This window comes from Tiliqua scincoides, chromosome 12 (assembly GCF_035046505.1).
Source record: "Tiliqua scincoides isolate rTilSci1 chromosome 12, rTilSci1.hap2, whole genome shotgun sequence".
NCBI classification, from domain to species: Eukaryota; Metazoa; Chordata; class Lepidosauria; order Squamata; family Scincidae; genus Tiliqua; species Tiliqua scincoides.
In genome coordinates this window covers 5,597,284-5,617,876 of record NC_089832.1, presented here as the reverse complement: position 1 = coordinate 5,617,876, position 20,593 = coordinate 5,597,284, and the positions used below count along the sequence as shown (strand labels likewise).

General features: G+C 44.5%; 1 protein-coding gene across 1 annotated transcript in view; it reads right to left on the bottom strand.

Moving 5' to 3' along the window:
- PASD1 (PAS domain containing repressor 1) overlaps positions 1 to 20,593 on the bottom strand; it is a 96,722-nt gene that overhangs the window by 55,902 nt on the left and 20,227 nt on the right. Inside the window, exon 2 of the mRNA XM_066640133.1 lies at positions 3,374 to 3,469. The gene's annotated coding sequence lies outside the window, so the exon portion shown is untranslated. The remainder of the gene's footprint in view (positions 1 to 3,373; positions 3,470 to 20,593) is intronic.

Here is a 20,593-nt window from a genome sequence, read left to right as displayed (position 1 = left end):
AATCATGAACTTTCCCACTGGAGTATGCCCCTGCCATGGACTGTAATAATCCAATCAGAATCCCGGGAGCTCACAGGCATTTTCACTGATGAGTCCACAGAACCACACCTGGTGCCCCCGGAGCATTTTTGGGTGCGTGCAACCAAACATTTTCTGCTGCATGGCAACCATAACCTCAGATGATTTAACCCATTTCTGCCAAGCCCACAGGTGCACACATTTGATCCCTGATGCATATAAGCAACTTTGGGCAGAAATGGCTTAACAGCTATGTACGTAGCACAAAGTGGAACTACATCAAACCAAAAGGGATTCACAAGAATGTGTACCATGGTAGTTAAAGACGTGAGCATTATATGTCTTTAACCACCAAGGTAACATTCTTGTGAATCCTGGTCAATCAGAGATCCTAAATGCATGTAGGGTTAACAAACACATAGAGAGAGAAAGAGAGAGGGGTATATCTGCAAAGTAGTCCCAAAGACTTTCTGCTTCCTACTCGGTTTCAAACTGCCTCTAGTTCCAGAGAACTAGCCCAGTTTTACATTATACGTGACAAACACAATTGTCACATATAAAAGTTAAAGGTAGCTGATGTTTGTCCATTAGAGGAAAAAAAAACCCCAAAGCAGGATGCTGCCTTTACTGTTTTTAGAAGGGGAGCTGTGCTAGTCTCACCCAGCAAAAGCAATAAAGACACCTTATGGCACTTTAAAGGCTAACAAATTTATAGTAACCAAATCTTTGTGATCCACAGTCCACTAGCTAGGACAAACTAAAGCAGTGGTTGTTAACCTTTTTTTGGTCACAGATCCCTTTGAGAATCTGATAAAAGCTGTGGACCCCTGTCCAGAAAAATGCACATAAATTCATACGCACAAAATATTTTTGCAGCTGGTTTTGAAACCCCTGAAGCCTGTCCATGGACCCCCCAGGTTAAGACCACCTGAACATGCTGGAAAAATCCTCAAAATCTGCACTTATATGCATCTTGAAAAAGAGTGTAGCTTTTTAAATAATTTTTATGCAAATTTGATTAGATTAGCTTCTGGGAGGTACAAGATGGATTTCACCATGCATCTAGGGCAAGGGTGCCCAAACCCCGGCCCGAGGGGCACTTGCAGCCCTCAGGGACTCACAATCTGGCCCGTGGGGAGCCCCCAGTCTCCAATGAGCATGTGGCTCTCTGGAGACTTGCTGGAGCCCATGCTGGCCTGACACAACTGCTCTCAGTGTAAAGATGACTGTTTGACCTCTTGCATGAGCTGTGGGACAAGTGGTCCCTCCACTGCTTGCTGTTTCACATCTGTGATGCAGATGTGAAGTTTGTGATGTGAAGATGTGATGCAGATGTGATTGAAGAATGAAGTTGCAGATCTCTTGACTAAGGTATGCAACTTGTCCCTCAAAACAGAAGATTGGAGGATAGCAAATGTCACGCCTATCTTTAAAAAGGGAAAGAGGGGGGACCCGGGAAACTATAGGCCGGTCAGCCTAACATCCATACCGGGTAAGATGGTGGAATGCCTCATCAAAAATAGGATCTCAAAACACATAGACGAACAGGCCTTGCTGAGGGAGAGTCAGCATGGCTTCTGTAAGGGTAAGTCTTGCCTCACCAACCTTATAGAATTCTTTGAAAAGGTCAACAGGCATGTGGATGCGGGAGAACCCGTGGACATTATATAGCTGGACTTTCAGAAGGCGTTTGACACAGTCCCTCACCAAAGGCTACTGAAAAAACTACACAGTCAGGGAATTAGAGGACAGGTCCTCTCATGGATTGAGAACTGGTTGGAGGCCAGGAAGCAGAGAGTGGGTGTCAATGGGCAATTTTCACAATGGAGAGAGGTGAAAAGCGGTGTGCCCCAAGGATCGTCCTGGGACCGGTGCTTTTCAACCTCTTCATAAATGACCTGGAGACAGGGTTGAGCAGTGAAGTGGCTAAGTTTGCAGACGACACCAAACTTTTCCGAGTGGTGAAGACCAGAAGTGATTGTGAGGAGCTCCAGAAGGATCTCTCCAGACTGGCAGAATGGGCAGCAAAATGGCAGATGCGCTTCAATGTCAGTAAGTGTAAAGTCATGCATATTGGGGCAAAAAATCAAAACTTTAGATATAGGCTGATGGGTTCTGAGCTGTCTGTGACAGATCAGGAGAGAGATCTTGGGGTGGTGGTGGACAGGTCGATGAAAGTATCGACCCAACGTGTGGCAACAGTGAAGAAGGCCAATTCTATGCTTGGGATCATTAGGAAGGGTATTGAGAACAAAACGGCTAGTATTATAATGCCATTGTACAAATCAATGGTAAGGCCACACCTGGAGTATTGTGTCCAGTTCTGGTCGCCGCATCTCAAAAAAGACATAGTGGAAAGGGAAAAGGTGCAAAAGAGAGCGACTAAGATGATTACGGGGCTGGGGCACCTTCCTTATGAGGAAAGGCTACGGCGTTTGGGCCTCTTCAGCCTAGAAAAGAGACGCCTGAGGGGGGACATGATTGAGACATACAAAATTATGCAGGGGATGGACAGAGTGGATAGGGAGATGCTCTTTACACTCTCACATAATACCAGAACCAGGGGACATCCACTAAAATTGAGTGTTGGGCGGGTTAGGACAGACAAAAGAAAATATTTCTTTACTCAGCGTGTGGTCTGTCTGTGGAACTCCTTGCCACAGGATGTGGTGCTGGCGTCTAGCCTAGATGCTTTTAAAAGGGGATTGGACAAGTTTCTGGAGGAAAAATCCATGATGGGGTACAAGCCATGATGTGTATGCGCAACCTCCTGATTTTAGAAATGGGTTATGTCAGAATGCCAGATGCAAGGGAGGGCACCAGGATGAGGTCTCTTGTTATCTGGTGTGCTCCTTGGGGCATTTGGTGGGCCGCTGTGAGATACAGGAAGCTGGACTAGATGGGCCTATGGCCTGATCCAGTGGGGCTGTTCTTATGTTCTTATGAAGGAAAGGTTAACCTTGCTTTGTGCAAGGACATTTATAGGCCTTGAGCTATTGCAAGACCTTCATTCATTCATACAAGTTCCATCTCTAATATATTTGTTTATGTAAATTTATTCAAATTTGAAATGTAAATTAATTTGGCCCCTGGCACAGTGTCAGAGAGATGATATGGCCCTCCTGCCAAAAAGTTTGGACACCCCTGGGGTGACTGGAAGCAGACAAGGCTCAGTGCTGAAAAGTTTGTGAGCAAACACAATCCTTAAACCTTCCTTTCTCCTGCATAGAGGAGGCCAAAGCCTTAGCATTCATATCTAATGATGAATGTGCTTATCAAGATGAAGGGAGGAGCATCAGATGAGGGAGACCAGATGTGTGAGTCACAAAGCCCAAATAATCAGATTAGAAATTACCTGTTCTATCCCTTAGATTCATTAGTCCAGGCTCTCAGGGTATTGCAAATATGTCTTATTAACACCATGAAAACAGAGATGGGGAAGAACGGGATCCTAGAAAGAAACGAAAGTCAAATTTTAGATGCTGCACACCACTTGGGAGATAAATGCTGAAAGGTGGTATAAACATTCAACTGATTAATAAAAATAAAATTAACAGCATTTTTGTTGTTGTTGCTACTTTTACATTATTTCTGTTTGTTTGCCATTGCACATGATGCTAGTGAATTCTCAAAACCTCTACCTTGCATCAATGACTTTAATTCCCCAGGCCCTTTTTGGTCCTGAATCATTTCATTGTCCATCTACAGTCTACCCCAGGGGTGCTCACACTTTTTTGGCTCGAGAGCTACTTTGAAACCCAGCAAGGCCCGGAGATCTACCAGGGGGGAAGGAAGCGTCTGACAGACACTCCCTTTAATGTATGGAGCCCCTGCTGGAGTCTAGTCAGTTTCATCAGTTTTGTTGCTGCATGCCTGAAGAGCAGCTAAAGTGTCCGTTTCAGTGTCAGTTTAGTGTCAGCTAAATATGTCAGTTTTGTCTAGTCACTAGACGAAACTGACATATTAACAGTTTGGAGAGACAGGGCTCCGCGATCTACTCATTTTGCCTCGCGATCTACCGGTAGTTCGCGATCCACCTATTGAGCACCCCTGGTCTACCCCCTTTCCCTGATGCAGCAGCTTCAGCAATGTAGTTGCTTAGACAATCTCGCTGAACCTTCTGCTCATATACAAAACACCCACACACAAGTGTAACAGTGATACAAATGAACTGCAAAGGTTTTCTCTCATTTCCAAGGGGGGGGGGGAGGGAGGGAATAGACGGACCACCAAACACACATGGGTATATCTAGTGTCTGAAGAATAATTTCATGTAGTGTGAGATAGAAGAAAGTTCCCTGTTCAAGCAGTGCTGGTGCCAGGTTGTTGGAACCCTGCACTAAGTGCCCTATGGCAGATGGTGTCCCTCATGCCCCCCTAGCTTAACGGTGGCGGGTGATGAGTGAAAGACAATAGCTCCTCCCATCTTCTCCAGCAGCTTCTCCCTCTTCCCCCACTGGCCAGCGGAAGTACCCCCTACAGCAATGGTTCCCAAACTTACTGGGCTCACAGCACCCCACAGCCTCTTCTCTCTGGCTCAGCCAGGCACTACCATCTTGAATCACATGAAATCCTGAGTAATCCAAGATGGCAACATCCAGGAGAGCTGGTAGAAGGGCCCAATGGGAACATCTCACAGAACCCCTGTGAGTGCACCATAACACCCCAGGGCCCCACAATGGTCCATAACAATACAGGGGTTCCTAGGGTTGCTCCCACCTGTAGATGTGGTGCCCAACACAACTGTAGTGCAAGCCTCTTGCACTGTGGCTGTCAGCACTATGGGTGGTTATTCAGACGAGGTGGGACTTCTGATGGGCAGAGATTCTCAATAAGCACCTGACTGGGCCAACTGTGTGCTCAAACGCCAACTGAGCCGCAAGTTTCCTGAAAGTGTTTAGGCATGCCATTATTTTAACTAATTTATTAAGCAATTCTCATCCCACATTTGTGCCTCTGAAGGCTTACCAAAAAAAGCAGTAACATAATTAATAAAATAAATCTATATTAATCAATAATTATAAAACAGTAAAACAATCAAAGCAGTAATAAAAACTAAAAGAAACAACTGATGGCTGAAACCCATAACTAACTGAGAGCAATAAATGAAAAAGGGCATCAACTAAAGGCCCAATCCTGTCCAACCTTATGTGACACCAACGCAGCCACAATGCAGCCCTGAGACAAGCGAACAAACATTCCCTTATGTCGAGGGGGTCTCTGTGACTGTCCCTCCCCAACACAGGACGCAGTGTGCATCCTGGTGGAATGGCCGCATCTGCGTTGAAAGTTGGACAGGATTGGGACCTCAATGGAAATGCCTGTCTAAAAAAATCATTTAAACCATGTTATATTTATTATAATTGCTTTTAGATTGTTAGCTATTTTGTGCAGTTCTGTTAAAAAAAAAAACTGGAAAGGCAAGATATATTTTTTAAAAAATAAATAAAATAATAGAGTGTTTCCCCTAAATGGACTTCAGATGGAGGAGGAACATGAAACAAGGCTTCCAGTGTCGAAAGGAATGAGTGGGAAGATTCATGTGGCGAGAGACGGTTCCCCAAATGTTTTCTCAGCCTTTGTATGCAGTAAGGAGATAATAATGTTGTCCTGGGTGAGTGTGAACGTTTATGCAGAAAAATACTTCAATTTCAGAAGCATCTGGGATCTACTGTTGATTTTTTTACAAACCGCAAGAAAAATTGGAGGAACATCACTGCTGATGAGAATTCAAGTAAGGAATCTCTGACCCAGTTTACTCATTATTCAGAAAATGAAGAACTGAAGATGCTCCCATTTTGGACATGGGAAAAGAATATGGGAGTAGTTCACACCAGTGAAAAGCATTTGGCAGGCAAAGGAAAAGAACATGGAGTGCCATGACAGGGCAGAGCAGGTGGTGGGTGGGAAAACGGGGAGGGGGGCACACTGAAGATTGGCAGGCTTGGCAAAAACAACCCTTCCAAATCCACCGTAGCCCTGGCAACTGTTCAAAGATCTCAGCCTCAAAACAAAAATCGATGGTAAGGCCACACCTGGAGTATTGCGTCCAGTTCTGGTTGCCACATCTCAAAAAAGACCTAGTGGAGATGGAAAAGGTGCAAAAGAGAGCAACCAAAATGATTATTGGGCTGGAGCACCTTCCCTATGAGGAAAGGCTACGGCGTTTGGGCCTCTTCAGCCTAGAAAAGAGACGCCTGAGTGGGGACATGATTGAGACATACAAAATTAAGCAGGGGATGGACAGAGTGGATAGAGAGATGCTCTTTACACTCTCACATAACACCAGAACCAGGGGGCATCCACTAAAATTGAGTGTTGGGAGGGTTAGCACAGACAAAAGAAAATATTTCTTTATTCAGCGTGTGGTTGGTCTGTGGAACTCCTTGCCACAGGATGTGGTGACGGCATCTGGCCTAGATGCCTTTAAAAGGGGATTGGACAAGTTTCTGGAGGAAAAATCCATTACGGGTTACAAGCCATGATGTGTATGCGCAACCTCCTGATTTTAGAAATGGGCTATGTCAGATGCAAAGGAGGACACCAGGATGCAGGTCTCTTGTTATCTGGTGTGCTCCCTGGGGCATTTGGTGGGCTGCTGTGAGATACAGGAAGCTGGACTAGATGGGCCTATGGCCTGATCCAGTGGGGCTGTTCTTATGTTCTTAACTACAATTCCCAGGAAGCCTTGCAGGTCTCTTGTTCTCTGTTGTGCTCCCTGGGGCATTTGGTGGGCTGCTGTGAGATACAGGAAGCTGGACTAGATGGGCCTATGGCCTGATCCAGTGGGGCTGTTCTTATTTTCTTAAAATGGCAATGATAGTACTTATCAACCCACACCTGGGTCCCAAACCAGCTATACAAGAACTCCAGTGCAGACAGTACTGAGCTAGATAGATCAATGAAGGAAATATCTTAAGAACCTAAGAAGTGCCCTGCAGGATCAGGCCAAAGGCCCATCTAGTCCAACTTCCTGTATCTCACGGTGGCCCACCGGATGCCTCTGGGGCCACACAAGGCAACAAGATACCTGTATCCTGGTGCCACTTCCTTGCATCTGGCATCCAGAGACACACTATCTCTAAAACCAGAGCCCCTGATCTATAGAATCCAAGTATGCTGCCCTACTATGGGTAACAGAAAGGAACAGCTTGTATTTTACATCAGAGTACACAGTGATTTATTTTTTTTTTTAAAAGACTACAAGTTTAACCTTTCCAGCAAAGTGTTACTGAATCAATTATGCCGTGTTTTTATCATTGACACTGCAACAGCAGGCAGGGCTTCTGTAATCCTTATGGCTGGTTTAGCACCAAAAAAGCAATAATTAAGGGTGCTATATGTACAGCATTAAAATCTGCCTCCTGCTGTTGCCAGAGACTGCAAACCCAAACTGACATTTAGCTAAACCAGGTGAATTTACACACACACACACACACACACACACACACACACACACTTTTGGAACCCAGCCAAAGCCAGCATCTCTTCACATCCAAAAGCAGCCGAGAGACAGCATTCTGTTCGGTTCCACCTCTGCAGCGACTGATAGGTAGACAGCAATTCCCCCCTGTTCCAGTAACACATTTATTTATATTAATAAGGCAGCAATACATGTTCTGCTAACCTAGTTACACCCAAAGGCAGAGTAAAGCCTTTTCAGAGCTGTGTGCAGTGGCTGTACTTCAGTGCCCTACTTCCTTCCTCGGGGAAGGCAGTTCAGAAGAAGAAAATTAAAAGAAAAGCCTGGCTGGATTACACCGAGGCTCACAAAGCCCAGCATTCTGTCTCCAAAAACGACAATCCAGGCTCCTCTGGAGACCCACAAGTTAACACATAAAGGTTATGCCTCCACTTTGCTCCTTGTTTGTCTCCAGAGGTGCTGTGTCTAAAGCTGCCTTGCACTGAGGTCAGATCATTTAGCTCAGTATTGTCTAGAAATGTTGACGGGCAGCGGGGTAGCAGGCTTTGAGAGAAGCATTTTTCCCAATCCCAGGGCCGGCCTTAGGAGCTATGGGGCCCAATTGAAAACATGTTTTTGCAGGGCCCCAGGTTCACAGCCAAGGTGTGTAGAATCTTAAAGATATAATAACATTTATGATAGACTTTATAACTGTGTGGAAGAATGAAAAGCAGTCAGAATGTATGCTTAAAAAATGCATGCGAGTTAATGAACCAAATGGATCTAGGCACATTATAATATAGAACTGCATACAAGACTGGAGTAGATCATCCTAGTGAGGGGAGCCATTAGATGCAGGGCCCAACTAGCTTAAAGTCGGCCCTCCCAAGTCCTTCCTGGAGATGCCAGGGATTGAAACTGGGACCTTCTGCATGCAAACCAGGGGCTCTATTGCTGAGCTACAGCATCTCCATCTGAAGGCACCACCTTAAATCATGCTTGAACAGCAACTGAGGAGACTTAACCTCTATGACTGTTTCTAATTTCTTTAAGAACATAAGAACAGCCCCACTGGATCAGGCCATAGGCCCATCTAGTCCAGCTTCCTGTATCTCACAGCGGCCCACCAAATGCCCCAGGGAGCACAACAGATAGAGACCTCATCCTGGTGCCCTCCCTTGCATCTGGCCTTCTGACATAGCCCATTTCTAAAATCAGGAGGTTGCGCATACGCATCATGGCTTGTACCCTGTAATGGATTTTTCCTCCAGAAACTTGTCCAATCCCCTTTTAAAGGTGTCCAGGCCAGATGCCGTCACCACATCCTGTGGCAAGGAGTTCCACAGACCAACCACACGCTGAGTAAAGCAATATTTTCTTTTGTCTGTTCTAACTCTCCTAGTGTCTTTTGAAATCAACATGTCGCACTAAATTCCATACATTAAATGAATGCTCTCTGGGGAAGGGACAGACGGTGGTGAGCTGAGCCTCCATCTCATTAGATCATTAGGAAAGTAAAGAGACAGGTTTGCAAGAAGGAGTGTTGGACGACATGGTGATTTGCCTGCCTGATGTGAAAGTTGTGGATATCATGTGCTATCTAGATAGACTAACAGAGAGTATAAGGGAGAAGTCAGTGGTTGTGATGCACATTGGCACACAGTGCAAAATAGTTGCATGGCCAAATCCCTACCTTGCAACTATCCCAGCAGTTCTTGAACATTTTAGCCCCAGGACCCACTTTTTACAATCACAATCTGTCAGAGCCCACTGGACAATATGTCATGGCCAAAAGTGACATCATTAAGCAAGAAAATTTTTAACATCCCCACACAACAAAATCAAATTAAGTAAATTAAAAATTTACAATTAGTATAAGCTTAAAAATTTATTTAAAATAAAGAAGAACCTTCCTAACCCTTTCAAGCAGTTGCCAATCTGCTTTTTAAAAAATCCCCAAACATTCCAAAGACTGCAATCCTATCCACACTGCCCCGGGAGTAAACTCCATGGACTATCATTGTTAAAAGCATATACATAGTAGCTGGTAAAAGTTCAGATCTGTAACATTCCCCCAAATGCCACATGTCCAAATGTCACATGTCATGGTGGCATTGTCTAACATATTAGAAATAAGACACACTGAAATGAACGGGGACCCACCTGAAATTGGCTCACGACCAACTAAGTGGTCTTGAACTATCCCATCCAAGCCAAAACACCACTAACCTTTGAAAAGTGGGAGAGGAGACACAGTGATAAAAGGACAATAATGAGAAATGGAAAGCTCTTTTCCCATGAGGGAGCATGCCGTTTGTGGTTTTCTCTTCCTCCCAAATTGAATCCCAGTTTTAGGACTTAAATCTCCCGTTGCTGATCCCTGCTACACAGGATATATATCGGGGTAGGCAACTATAGCCTGCGGGCCTGATCTGACCTGCCACCTGAAATTATCCAGCCCATAGACCCCAAAAAGATATATCCACATGGCGGTCCTAAAAAAGAATTCAAGCTTGGAATTCTATCTGTAAGGTTTATAGTGTAAGGAGGGTATAAGTAATCAGGAGGTTCGCAAATGCTTATCAAACATGCATGTGTACTTGCTATCGACAGACCCAAAGTCTGGCCCCTAGGCAGAAGAAGGTTACTAACTCCTGATATTTGTTTTTCTTCACTCCAAACCAGTGGTTCCCAAACTCTTTAGACTGGTGGCTCCATTGACCAAGGCTCCCCCTTAGGGCTACAATCCTATACATTGTATAGGGTGGCAGGTGTCTCTGCAAGGATTCCACAGCTCCCCAGGGAGCTCAGTTTGGGAACCGCTACTCTAAGCACAAAATAAAATCTCCCTTCTTGAAAACTTAGCAGATAAACCAGCTCTGAGTCACAGTCTACTCAATAAAATCAACACAGACGCTCATGTCATAAAGTGTAGCCATTTCAGCAGGTAGCAAGGTGGAGGTGCCATCTCCCAATGCCCACACCTTCCACTCTGCGGGATGAAATTTGAGTTATTGCCTCACCAGCCCTTTCATCTATTTCTTCTCCCACTCAGCATATCTCAATTAGCGTGTCTATCAACATGGCTGCAGAGCGGGCTAGAGAGAACTAAGAGGCCACTGAAAGTACAGCGCTCCACCCACCCTTGCTGTCTCACGAGGAATGAAAGGTGTAGGCACAGTCAGTCTATAGGGGAGAGCCTATGGACGGTAAAAAATGCTGGGGAAAAGGATCAAAGCAAAATATGTGTGAAAGAATGAACAAACCTAGTTGGGCTTTCCAAACCAAAACAAAGGCGAGCCTGGAGCAATTGCACAGGATAGTTAAAAAGACGATCAGGTTCTGAAATTGAAGTTACCCTCCAGAGATAGTTGGACGCAAGGCCCTCTAGCACCTGAGGCAGTATGTCAATTGCTTCTCCCCCCCATATCTAGCGATCTGCCAGCCTCTCCTCCTCCCACTGCCTGGATATGAAAAGGAAGTGGCGACAGAGCAAAAAAGGAAGCATGGAGTAGAAGAGAATAGCAGACTTGAGCGTGTCACCCTTCTCACCTCCACACTTCAGCCCCCTCTTTCTTCCCCAATCCAACTGGAGGTGCAGCAGCAGACAAGAGTGGGTGAATGGAGAACAACCCCTGCCAACCTGTTGCCCAAGGCATTTGCCTCAGTTGACCCAATGGAAGGGCCTGACCTAGTGGCCCACATTATAATAGCACAACAGGAGACTTTAAGAGATAACAAGAGTATCAATCAGCCACACTAGACGCTGTTCCAGAACCACCATTCAGAGCGCGATACCATAGTCTTCCGAGATTGAAGGTTGCCAACACACAAACAAAACACTAGCAAAGGCTGTTTGAGGCAGAGAGTGATAGCTAAGAACCTTACAGCAATAGTAGCATCAAAGCATAGGTTGTCTGACCAAGAAAATACAATTAGAGAGACACTGGGCTTCCTGTCAGCATTCTCTTAGTCTCCCTCCTCCAGCGTTCCAGAAGATTGCTTTTTGCATTCCTCCTCTAGTGTTCCACAGAAGGCTGTAAATGAAGAGATGAGTGCTTGGGGCCACAGTAAGTATAGGTCCAGATAAATAGTGGGCACATGGGGGGGGGAGAGAATCTCAGATAATCTGTGGATACAGGATCAGTGGATATGGGGAGAGCCTATACAGCCTATAGTACAGCCTATAGTACAGCAGTGGTCTTCAACCTTTTTTTTGCCGCCAATAAAGTGTGAGACTGGGGACCCACCATCAATCCCAGCCCCCTCCCAGGACCCTATCCACCCACTCACTGACCCCATCACTACCTACTCTCCACCCCTGTTATGCCCTCCCTGTACTGTTCACTGTAACCAAATATTCTCATTAGAGAAACAGAAAAAGTTACCCTAAAGCCTGGCACTAGTGAAAGCTATTAGCACAATTGCTAAGAACCTGAACAGGACTGGGACACAATCACCTGCCTCCCCCTTTACCTGGCTCTACTAGTCCAGTGGTCTTCAACCTATTTTGTTCCCATAAGCTGTCCTGACCCCACAACTGAGGCTTCATGACACCAAGGTTGAAGAACACTGCTGTAGGAAATGGGAAACGGGGGCAGTCCTTCCAAATTCCCCTCTATGTACCATGGCAGTTACTGCTAGTAAACTCTTGGATCAACAATGCTGAACTAATTATTAATGAACAATATTTCTGGGATTTCCATCATAGCAGAAATATTTGTATAAGTAATTCTACCCATTTGTTCTGGTACACTTCCGGCAATTTTTTTTTAATTACCGAACAAGACAAAACTATTAATTGACCTAGAAAGAGTGGTGGTGGTTGTTCCCTCTTAGTAAGATGAAGTGATTCAGGTGCTTTCACACAGTGATAAAACTGAATTGGTTCACTGAAGTTCAAAGTAGGCTCTACCGCCTACACCTGTGTGTACGTCTCCTTGACCTCATAATCCCTTCCCTGTAAAGTAAACAATATCAAATTCATTGAGCTATCTGAAGATAGCAGAATATTGGTAGCGCTGTTAGCATGCGTACTGTTAAAGATTTATTTACTGAGCCGTGGCGCAGGTGAGAGAAAGTAAGGTGAGGTAGGGAGGGGTGAGATAGGCAAAGCTATGGAGTTCTCAGGCAGTAACCAGCGGTGTTTGAGATGTCACAGGTACTAGCCAACTGGCACCCTGACCAAAAAAAAAAATAAAAATACAAACTTCTAATATAAATGACAAAGAAAATACAGACATCTGCAGCTAAGGGAGAAAGGGGTTGGTGCCAGAAGATGGACGCCATGAAGGAAAAGAGAGTCAAAATGAAAATCATTAAAATGATGGTCCAAAAAGCTTCTGAAGAAGCAACCTTTCTTGAGCTCTAAGATGCCTCCCTCAAGCATTGCAATGAATAGGTTTGTGCATTGCATATCCTTCCTATGCGGCTATTCCACACAAGATATGCTATAGCACACAGCCATAAACAAACAGGTTTCCGGTGCTAATTCATTGGGTGGTTATGATCTGTTCCCTCCCCATCCTATATAAAGAATTCTTCACAGCTTTACTGAAGAGCTAGAAGTACTTGGAAAATGAATTTTTCCAGTGTGGTCTTTGATGTTCCCATCAGTGGGAGATGAGAAGTAACATTTGCTTTAATCCCCCTTTGTGGTTTTGAACTGGGGTTGTTTCAGACCACAGGCCCCTTCAACACAGTACAGTATTTACAATGAAAGGCAGGAACTATCTAAGGTTTCAGAAAAGGGTCTTCTCTACCTGGAGATGCCAGGAATTGAACTGGGCATATCCTGCATGCAAAGCAGGTGCGCTAGCAATGAGCTATGGGTGTCACATACATGCCAAGTCTTTCTTTCTGCAGGCTACTTTGCAGATTACATATAGAACTGGAGGAACACTGTGATGTCAGAAAGTTTGTGCCTCATAGCTGAACTCAGCTGTAAATTGAGACCTACTAGTAGCTTAAAGGTCTGTTTTAAGAATTACTGAAGCCTGATCTGTATGTGCAAGCAATGCAGGGTGATAAAAATGCTTCCTTGCAAACAGAAAACTAGCAACACAGGTAAAGAGGCTGGATTGGAACCTTTTTTCCCTGAGGTGCTAGTGTTCTATTTGCAGAGTGCTTGTTTAATGCTCTGTGACGGTTCACAAATCAAAATCCTCCATTCAATAATAGCTGGTAAAGCAGTGTGCTAAGTAAAACTGCCAGCTGCAGCCACTGTGTGGCAATCAAGAAGACAGGCAATTTCCATTTCTTTTGACAAAGGGAGGAGGCAAGGCATATTTGTTGTTGGCAACCTTCAGTCTCGAAAGACTATGGTATCACACTCTGAATGGTGGTTCTGGAACAGCGTCTAGTGTGGCTGAAAAGGCCGATTCAGGAGTTACAATCCCTTCCACACCGGGAGCAAGTGCAGTCTGTCCCTGGTCTGTCTCCCTGGCTATGGGCCTTCCTTCTTTGCCTCTTAGCCTCAGACTGTTGGCCAAGTGTCTCTTCAAACTGGGAAAGGCCATGCTGCACAGCCTGCCTCCAAGCGGGCTGATCAGAGGCCAGGGTTTCCCACCTGTTGAGGCCCACTCCTAAGGCCTTCAGATCCCTCTTGCACATGTCCTTGTATTGCAGCTGTGGTCTACCTGTAGGGCGCTTTCCTTGCACGAGTTCTCCATAGAGGAGTTATATTACTGAATGGCCACTGACTGGATAGGTGCCTCACTAGGAAAATAGGGTGCTGATGTCAGCCTACCCAAGTCAGCAATTGTTTGCTTTCACAATGCTGGCTGGCTGCAGATCCCCACTTAAAAAAAATATTTTGTTTATTAAAATTTTTGAATTCAAAGCCAGATAAGACCACAATAAAAAGGCAGAGCAAAGAAAGAAAAACAGGAAATAAATGAGCACAAGAGGGTTCATTTGTGCTTATTACAGCCATTTGTAACATACGCAGTCAACGCAAGACAACATACAAAGCAACAAAATGCAGGGGTCCTGATTAGATGCTACACAGTGGCATCACTACAGAGTGCTGACTGCAGCAGGAGATGCATTGGGGGGGCAATTTTGCACTACTGGCCAAAGTTGTGAAATATTGGTATTTTCAAATAATATGTAGTATCATGTTATATATCATTCAATGTGGAATTTAATGCAGAATGCAATGAACCAACCCACATTAAAATATCTGTATTCTATGAAAAGTTATGGTCAAATAACCAGAAAAGGAGAACACAACTGCCTTATGTAACAAAAAGTAGATTTTCTTAACTCAAAACCAACCAATGAGTCTGATTGTTCTGAGGGTCAATGAGGGGTTATTATGACACAGCAGGGAACCAATAAGGTGTTAGTCTGAGGGCGCAATCCTAACTCACTTTCCAGTACTGACATAAGGGCAATGCAGCTCTGAGGTAAGGGAACAAACATTCCCTTACTTTGAAGAGGCCTCTATGAGTGTCACCCAACTGCAGGATTCAACACACATCCCATTGGCACAGCTATGCCAGTGCTGGAAAGTTGGATAGGTTTGGGCCTGAGTCAGCTCTCACTTCCATGTCTCAGAACTCATACTAGGACTCTTAGGGCTCAATCTCACCCAACTGTCCAATGCCAGTGCAGCCACAATGCAGCCCCAAGGAAAGGGAACAAACACTTCCTTACCTTGGGGAGGCCTCCATGACTGCCCCCCTACTGCAGGATGCAGTACATGCATTGTTGGCATGGCTGCACCAGTGCTGGAAACCTGGATAGGATTTGACCCCAATTCAGTTGTCTGAGTGCCATCAAGTTGGCCACTGGTTTTTTGTTGCTTACCGATTTGCTGGGTGACCTGTACTGTTATGAATTAAAACAAAGTGAATGGAGGTTACACCAACCTTAGTGGTCCCACTGCATTTAGGCTGTGTATATGATATTGTAATTTATTCTGTATGGTCTGGTACAGGAGGAGGTCCATCATGTGGCTGATGCAATGAGCTCTCACAAATCTTAGTGGCGCCTCTGATACTACAGATTGTTCGTTGGGGGATTCAAGGAACTTCAAAACAGTGGACCAAATATTCTAGAGAAGACATCATACATTTCTTTCGAGGCTGAGCTTTTCCAGATTGGTGGTGTCAGTCTTGACAGGATGGCTAGCTAGTTCCCAGAATTTGGTTAGCCACATCTGATACGTATAATCGCTTCCAGCAACTATAGCCCACACAATCTTTGCTGCAAGTAACAAATTTAGCCAGAGATTCTTGCGCGTATTTACAATGAGGTCATCTTCTACAGTGTGCAAAAAAGTGCAAAAAAGATCTTTGGGAAGGACGCATCCCAAAATTTTAGAATCAGTCTTATAAGGGCCGTCATATATAACTTGGTGGTTTAGTTATTTGCACTTATGATGCTTGATTTTGTTACACTCCAAGGTTGAGACTATAAATATTGTCAATTTTGTTAAGCTCTTTGGTTAAGACAATAAGGGCACAATCCTAACCCCTTATGTCAGTGCTTTCCAGGACTGACATAAGGCCAATGCAGCTCTGTGGTAAGGGAACAAACATTCCCTTACTTTGAGGAGGACTCTGTGAGTGACACCCAACCACAGGATGCAGCAAATGTCCCATTGGTACCACTATGCCAGTGCTGGAAAGCACTGACATAAGGGGTTAGGATTGCCCCTTTAATAGTATTGTCGATTTTGAACAGAATTGTGAAAAGAAAATGAAACCAGACCCACTACTACAAGTAATTTCTAACATCTGAATAACTTAATAATCAGTTCCTTGTTTGGTTATCTTAACTCCACTTGTGTGTTTCACTGGTGGAGTATCTAGAACTGATTACTAGGAAGTCATTTACTGATTGCAAGTCTTAAATAATATAAGGAAACCCAATCAATGACTATAAGGATCAATTGAGTGCATGCATTCAGCTGAACCCTAAACATAGATAAAAAGACACAGAAGGAACTGTAGTGAACCCAAGTTTCCCTTTACGAAGAAGCTGCAACCAAAACAGTAAAGACTTGTCTGATCTTTCCTATACATCAGCTTGCTTGTTTAAAAAACAATATCAAGAAGACTCAAAGAGGAGATAGATGACCTCATTCTCCACTTTCAAGCTTAGTTCAAATGAAAGGATAGCCTGCAGCACTGTGTTTTGTGTCCCAGATATACAAACAACTGCACAAGTCTGAAAGAATTTTAAACGGGATTCTTCCAAGCTCACAATTCTTTATTAACCTCATTTGGCCCAGTGATCCTGAAATGATCCGGTTCACATCTGTTCCACAGCTGAGCTCTCATTCATGCCCCATTGACCTCACTGATGCCATGAATATAAACTTAAAGCTGATAATGAAGTGGTGGGAAAGGGAGTGGAGTGGGGGGAAGAGGAGGAGGAGGAGGAAGGGTTGGAAGTAGAAAACCCAACAGCCCCTACATGCTTCCTTATGTAGGTGTCCTATTCTTGACTTGTGCATCCATTCCATAATGCTTGTGAAATTAAGCAGTAAAGAAACAGAGCAGAATATCCTTGTTCACTACCTTAAGGGTGAGCAATGAAAAGGAAACCAACCAACTCCTAACAAAATTGTAGGGACAGAGGAAACCCAGGATATACCCACAATACAAATTTATGGCTGCGTTTGTTTTTTCAGCTAGCGGTGCTAGTAGGAGAGGTGTATGCAAATCCCCTCCCAGGACACTCTGGTCGCATATGTTGTTCAACCTGAAGCACGCTCATCACACTCGCAACCTTTTCCGTCAAGCTCGAAGCTATTACACATGGAGGGCTCCGTGCATTTGAGTTCTGCTGGTAGAAGCATGGTGAACTCCATGCATTATGGTAGAAACATGGTGGCCTCCGTGCATATAAGTTCTAATAACTCATCTACTACTCAACCCCATTTTGCCATTGGTTAATGAATTGAAATAGAAGCTACTGGCATGCTAGTGATGTCACTGCTAGCTAAAAATTATATGCAGCCTATATCGGTTTAACTGCTGTAGCTTCCTCCAAAGATTCCTAGAAATTGTAGTTTGAGGAGGGCATTAAGAATTCTCTGTTAAAGAGATGCCTATATGGAATTATATTTCAACTACAGAAGGAATGGCTGTGAAAAAATAATTGCAATAATTGCAATAGGCATGCTTCAAACACACAAACACCTGCCTCCTTCACATACACACATAATAGATTCAAGCTATATTACCCCACATTGCCAGCCAGCCAACACTAGCCACAGCTGCAGCTTCAAATTCTGCAAGAAAAGTGGATGCAGAAGTCTAGATCTTTTCTTCTCAAACTGTGGGTCAGGACCCACTTGGTGGGTTGTAACCCAATTTCTGGTGGGTTCCACAGAGCCTCCAATGAAAACATGGGTGACGAAAAGATCAGATAACTAATTGCCTCAAGCCCTGAGGCTATTCAAAAACCAGATAGCTGCTAACTACCCTGCAAACAGCTGAGTGCCTGCAGTTTGCCTGCTTGTGCAAATATAAGGAGATTGGCGTTTGCGTGTCTTTTTTCTTTTTATCTGGTGTGTCAATGACAGGTAGTGGGGACAGGTGAAGGCTGGGACACATAACTAAGCCCCTCAAGCCTTGAGACTATTCATTAGTGCCGCCTCATTTGAATCAAAGTTATTTTTGCAAACAAACAAGCAAATGTTACTTGTAAATAAATGAATAAAATATTATAACATTAATATTATAATATTTCTTTCTAGATCACCTTTATTTAAAGTTTTGTAAAGCTAGGTGGGTTCCGTTAGAGTGTCATTTTAAAAAGTGGGTCCCAGTACTAAAACATTTTCAGAACCAATGGCCTAGGTTGAAGAGCAGCCATGGAGCAATACAAAGGAGATGCTGGCCAACCTACTAGCAGGTTTTGCCTGCTTCCTTTCCCTGCTGGGAAGGCTGGTGCCAAGGAGTGCAAGAAATCTCAGGCAGGCTTGCATACCAAGGCAGGGTAGGGCTGCAGAAAGACTCCTGGCTTGAGCTGGTCCTTTGGAGAGGAAATCCCTCTGCAGCCCCATCGAGGATTCAAATTCCGTAGCTGTCGTCTCTTCTGGTCTGGCATATATTGGAGCACATTCACTGGATTCTGCTCAGTGCTATTTTTATTCAGCCCTGACTAATCCGATCAAGCCATTTCGTAGCTGATTATTTAAATCTCAAATAAGTTTGTTTTTAATGTCCAGACATTCTGGGCCCACTTCTTCCACGTCTAATGATTGGAAAGCACGCTGCTCAGAACCATTTCTGCAACCCAACACATCTCCCAGTCAAACTACTCGGTAGCACGGTTCACACATTCATATTTTCATCTACCATGGGAAGACTTTGCATGTGCAAAACCGCCATCTCACATTGTACCCGACAGACTGAGCTCTCTCATAGTGCCCAAACTACGTATATCCCTTCAAAGACAAAGATTTTCCATGATGGTTGTTCAAACATTCCAACTGTTTGAAGTTGAATGTTTGAACTGGGTGTGACCGGGTGATGAGACATGCCGCTTATGTCAACCAGCCTTCTAAGGGATGATTCACACATTACATTTTTTTAAAAGATGCTTTGAATATGCCCTTGGAACTCATTAGCCATGCAGGGGCTGGATAGAGTACATAGAAAAATGCTCTTTTCCCTTTCACATAACACCAGAACCAGGGGACTTCCACTAAAATTGAGTGTTGGGAGAGTTAGGACAGACAAAAGAAAATATTTCTTTACCCAGCGTGTAATTAGTCTGTGGAACTAACAGCATGTAATTAGTCCTGTGGAAACCACAGGAAGTAGTGATGGCATCTTGCCTAGATGCCTTTAAGAGGGGAACAGACAAATTTCTGGAGGAAAAGTTCATCACAGGTTACAAGTCATGGTAGGTATGTGAAAGGTAGAGGTAGGCTGCCTCTGATTGCCAGATGCAGGGGAGGGCACCAGGACGCAGGTTGTGTCTGTTGTCTAGTGTGTTCCCTGAAGCATTTGGTGGGCCGCTGTGAGATACAGGAAGCTGGACTAGATGGGCCTTTGGCCTGATCCAGCGGGGCTCTTCCTAAGTTCTTATGAACATGTAAAGTGCAAACAACACATGAAGACAAACTTCTATGTATTATGTACTTATTAGGGAGTATTAGTTGTGGTTCTCTGTCGAGGTTCCATGTAAAAGCAAACCCAGGTTGGCCACAGCCCTCTTGTGTCTGAGGCACCATGCCAAAGACGGCCCTGCCCTTACCCAGCAGATACATCACTCTCTGGTCCTTGCACTTGGAGCCACTCTAGTGTTCTCCTCCACACTTCTTTGTTCACTCCACCTTCCCTTCCCTTCCCAATTCAAGGAGCAGGAAGGGCAGCAGGGAGAGTGGATGGATGGAAATGGGTGCCCCTGCCAATCCACTCCCTAAGGTGATCGGCTTCACACATGGGCTGGCCCTTTTTGCCACTATGCAATGTGTGGAAAGGTGTCAAGATTTCTAAGAAGAATTGTGTTTCAGCTATCCTGCAGAGCAGCTTCTACACTTAAGAGCAGTGGTTCTCAAACTGTGGGTCTGTCTGTGGTCCACCAGTCATGACCCAATTTTTGGTGGGTCACATAACGGACAGGGTAGATTAGGCTATGTGCATCAAGAACTAAACAGCCTGCTACTTGGGGAGAGAAGCACAGCCGGCCAATCACTATTATAGCCACAGAGGCCTGAGCAGCTGGTCAAGGAAAAATTTTGGGGGTTGGTTCCAATGCTAAAAAGTCTGGGAACCACTGTAGAGCACCTTGTGATAAGGCTACCTAAACAGAACTGCTCTGATCACGTAATATCCACGTGTTCACTCAACACATGGAAAAGGGGAGTGAGATTCTGTCCATTTAGCTCTGCCTTACTGTCAATGCAAACAGAAGGTCTGAATTAAGCCTACTAAACACATACAACGTAGACAGGGTCTGTTCAGACACCCTGTTGTGATCGTAAGGAGACAAGTGCATAGAGACCATCTGCATGTACAATTTGTACATTAAGATGTTCCTTTGCACCTTTTTAATACATGGAAGTCAGGAAGAGGACATCAAGGACAATCCTATTCCCCCCTCCCATCTTCCATGTATTCATTGAACATGTGGGGGAGAAGCCTATCTTTCTCTCCTGCTTATAAGCCTCTCAAAGGGAGCTGGTGACCTACTGTGGGGAAAAAG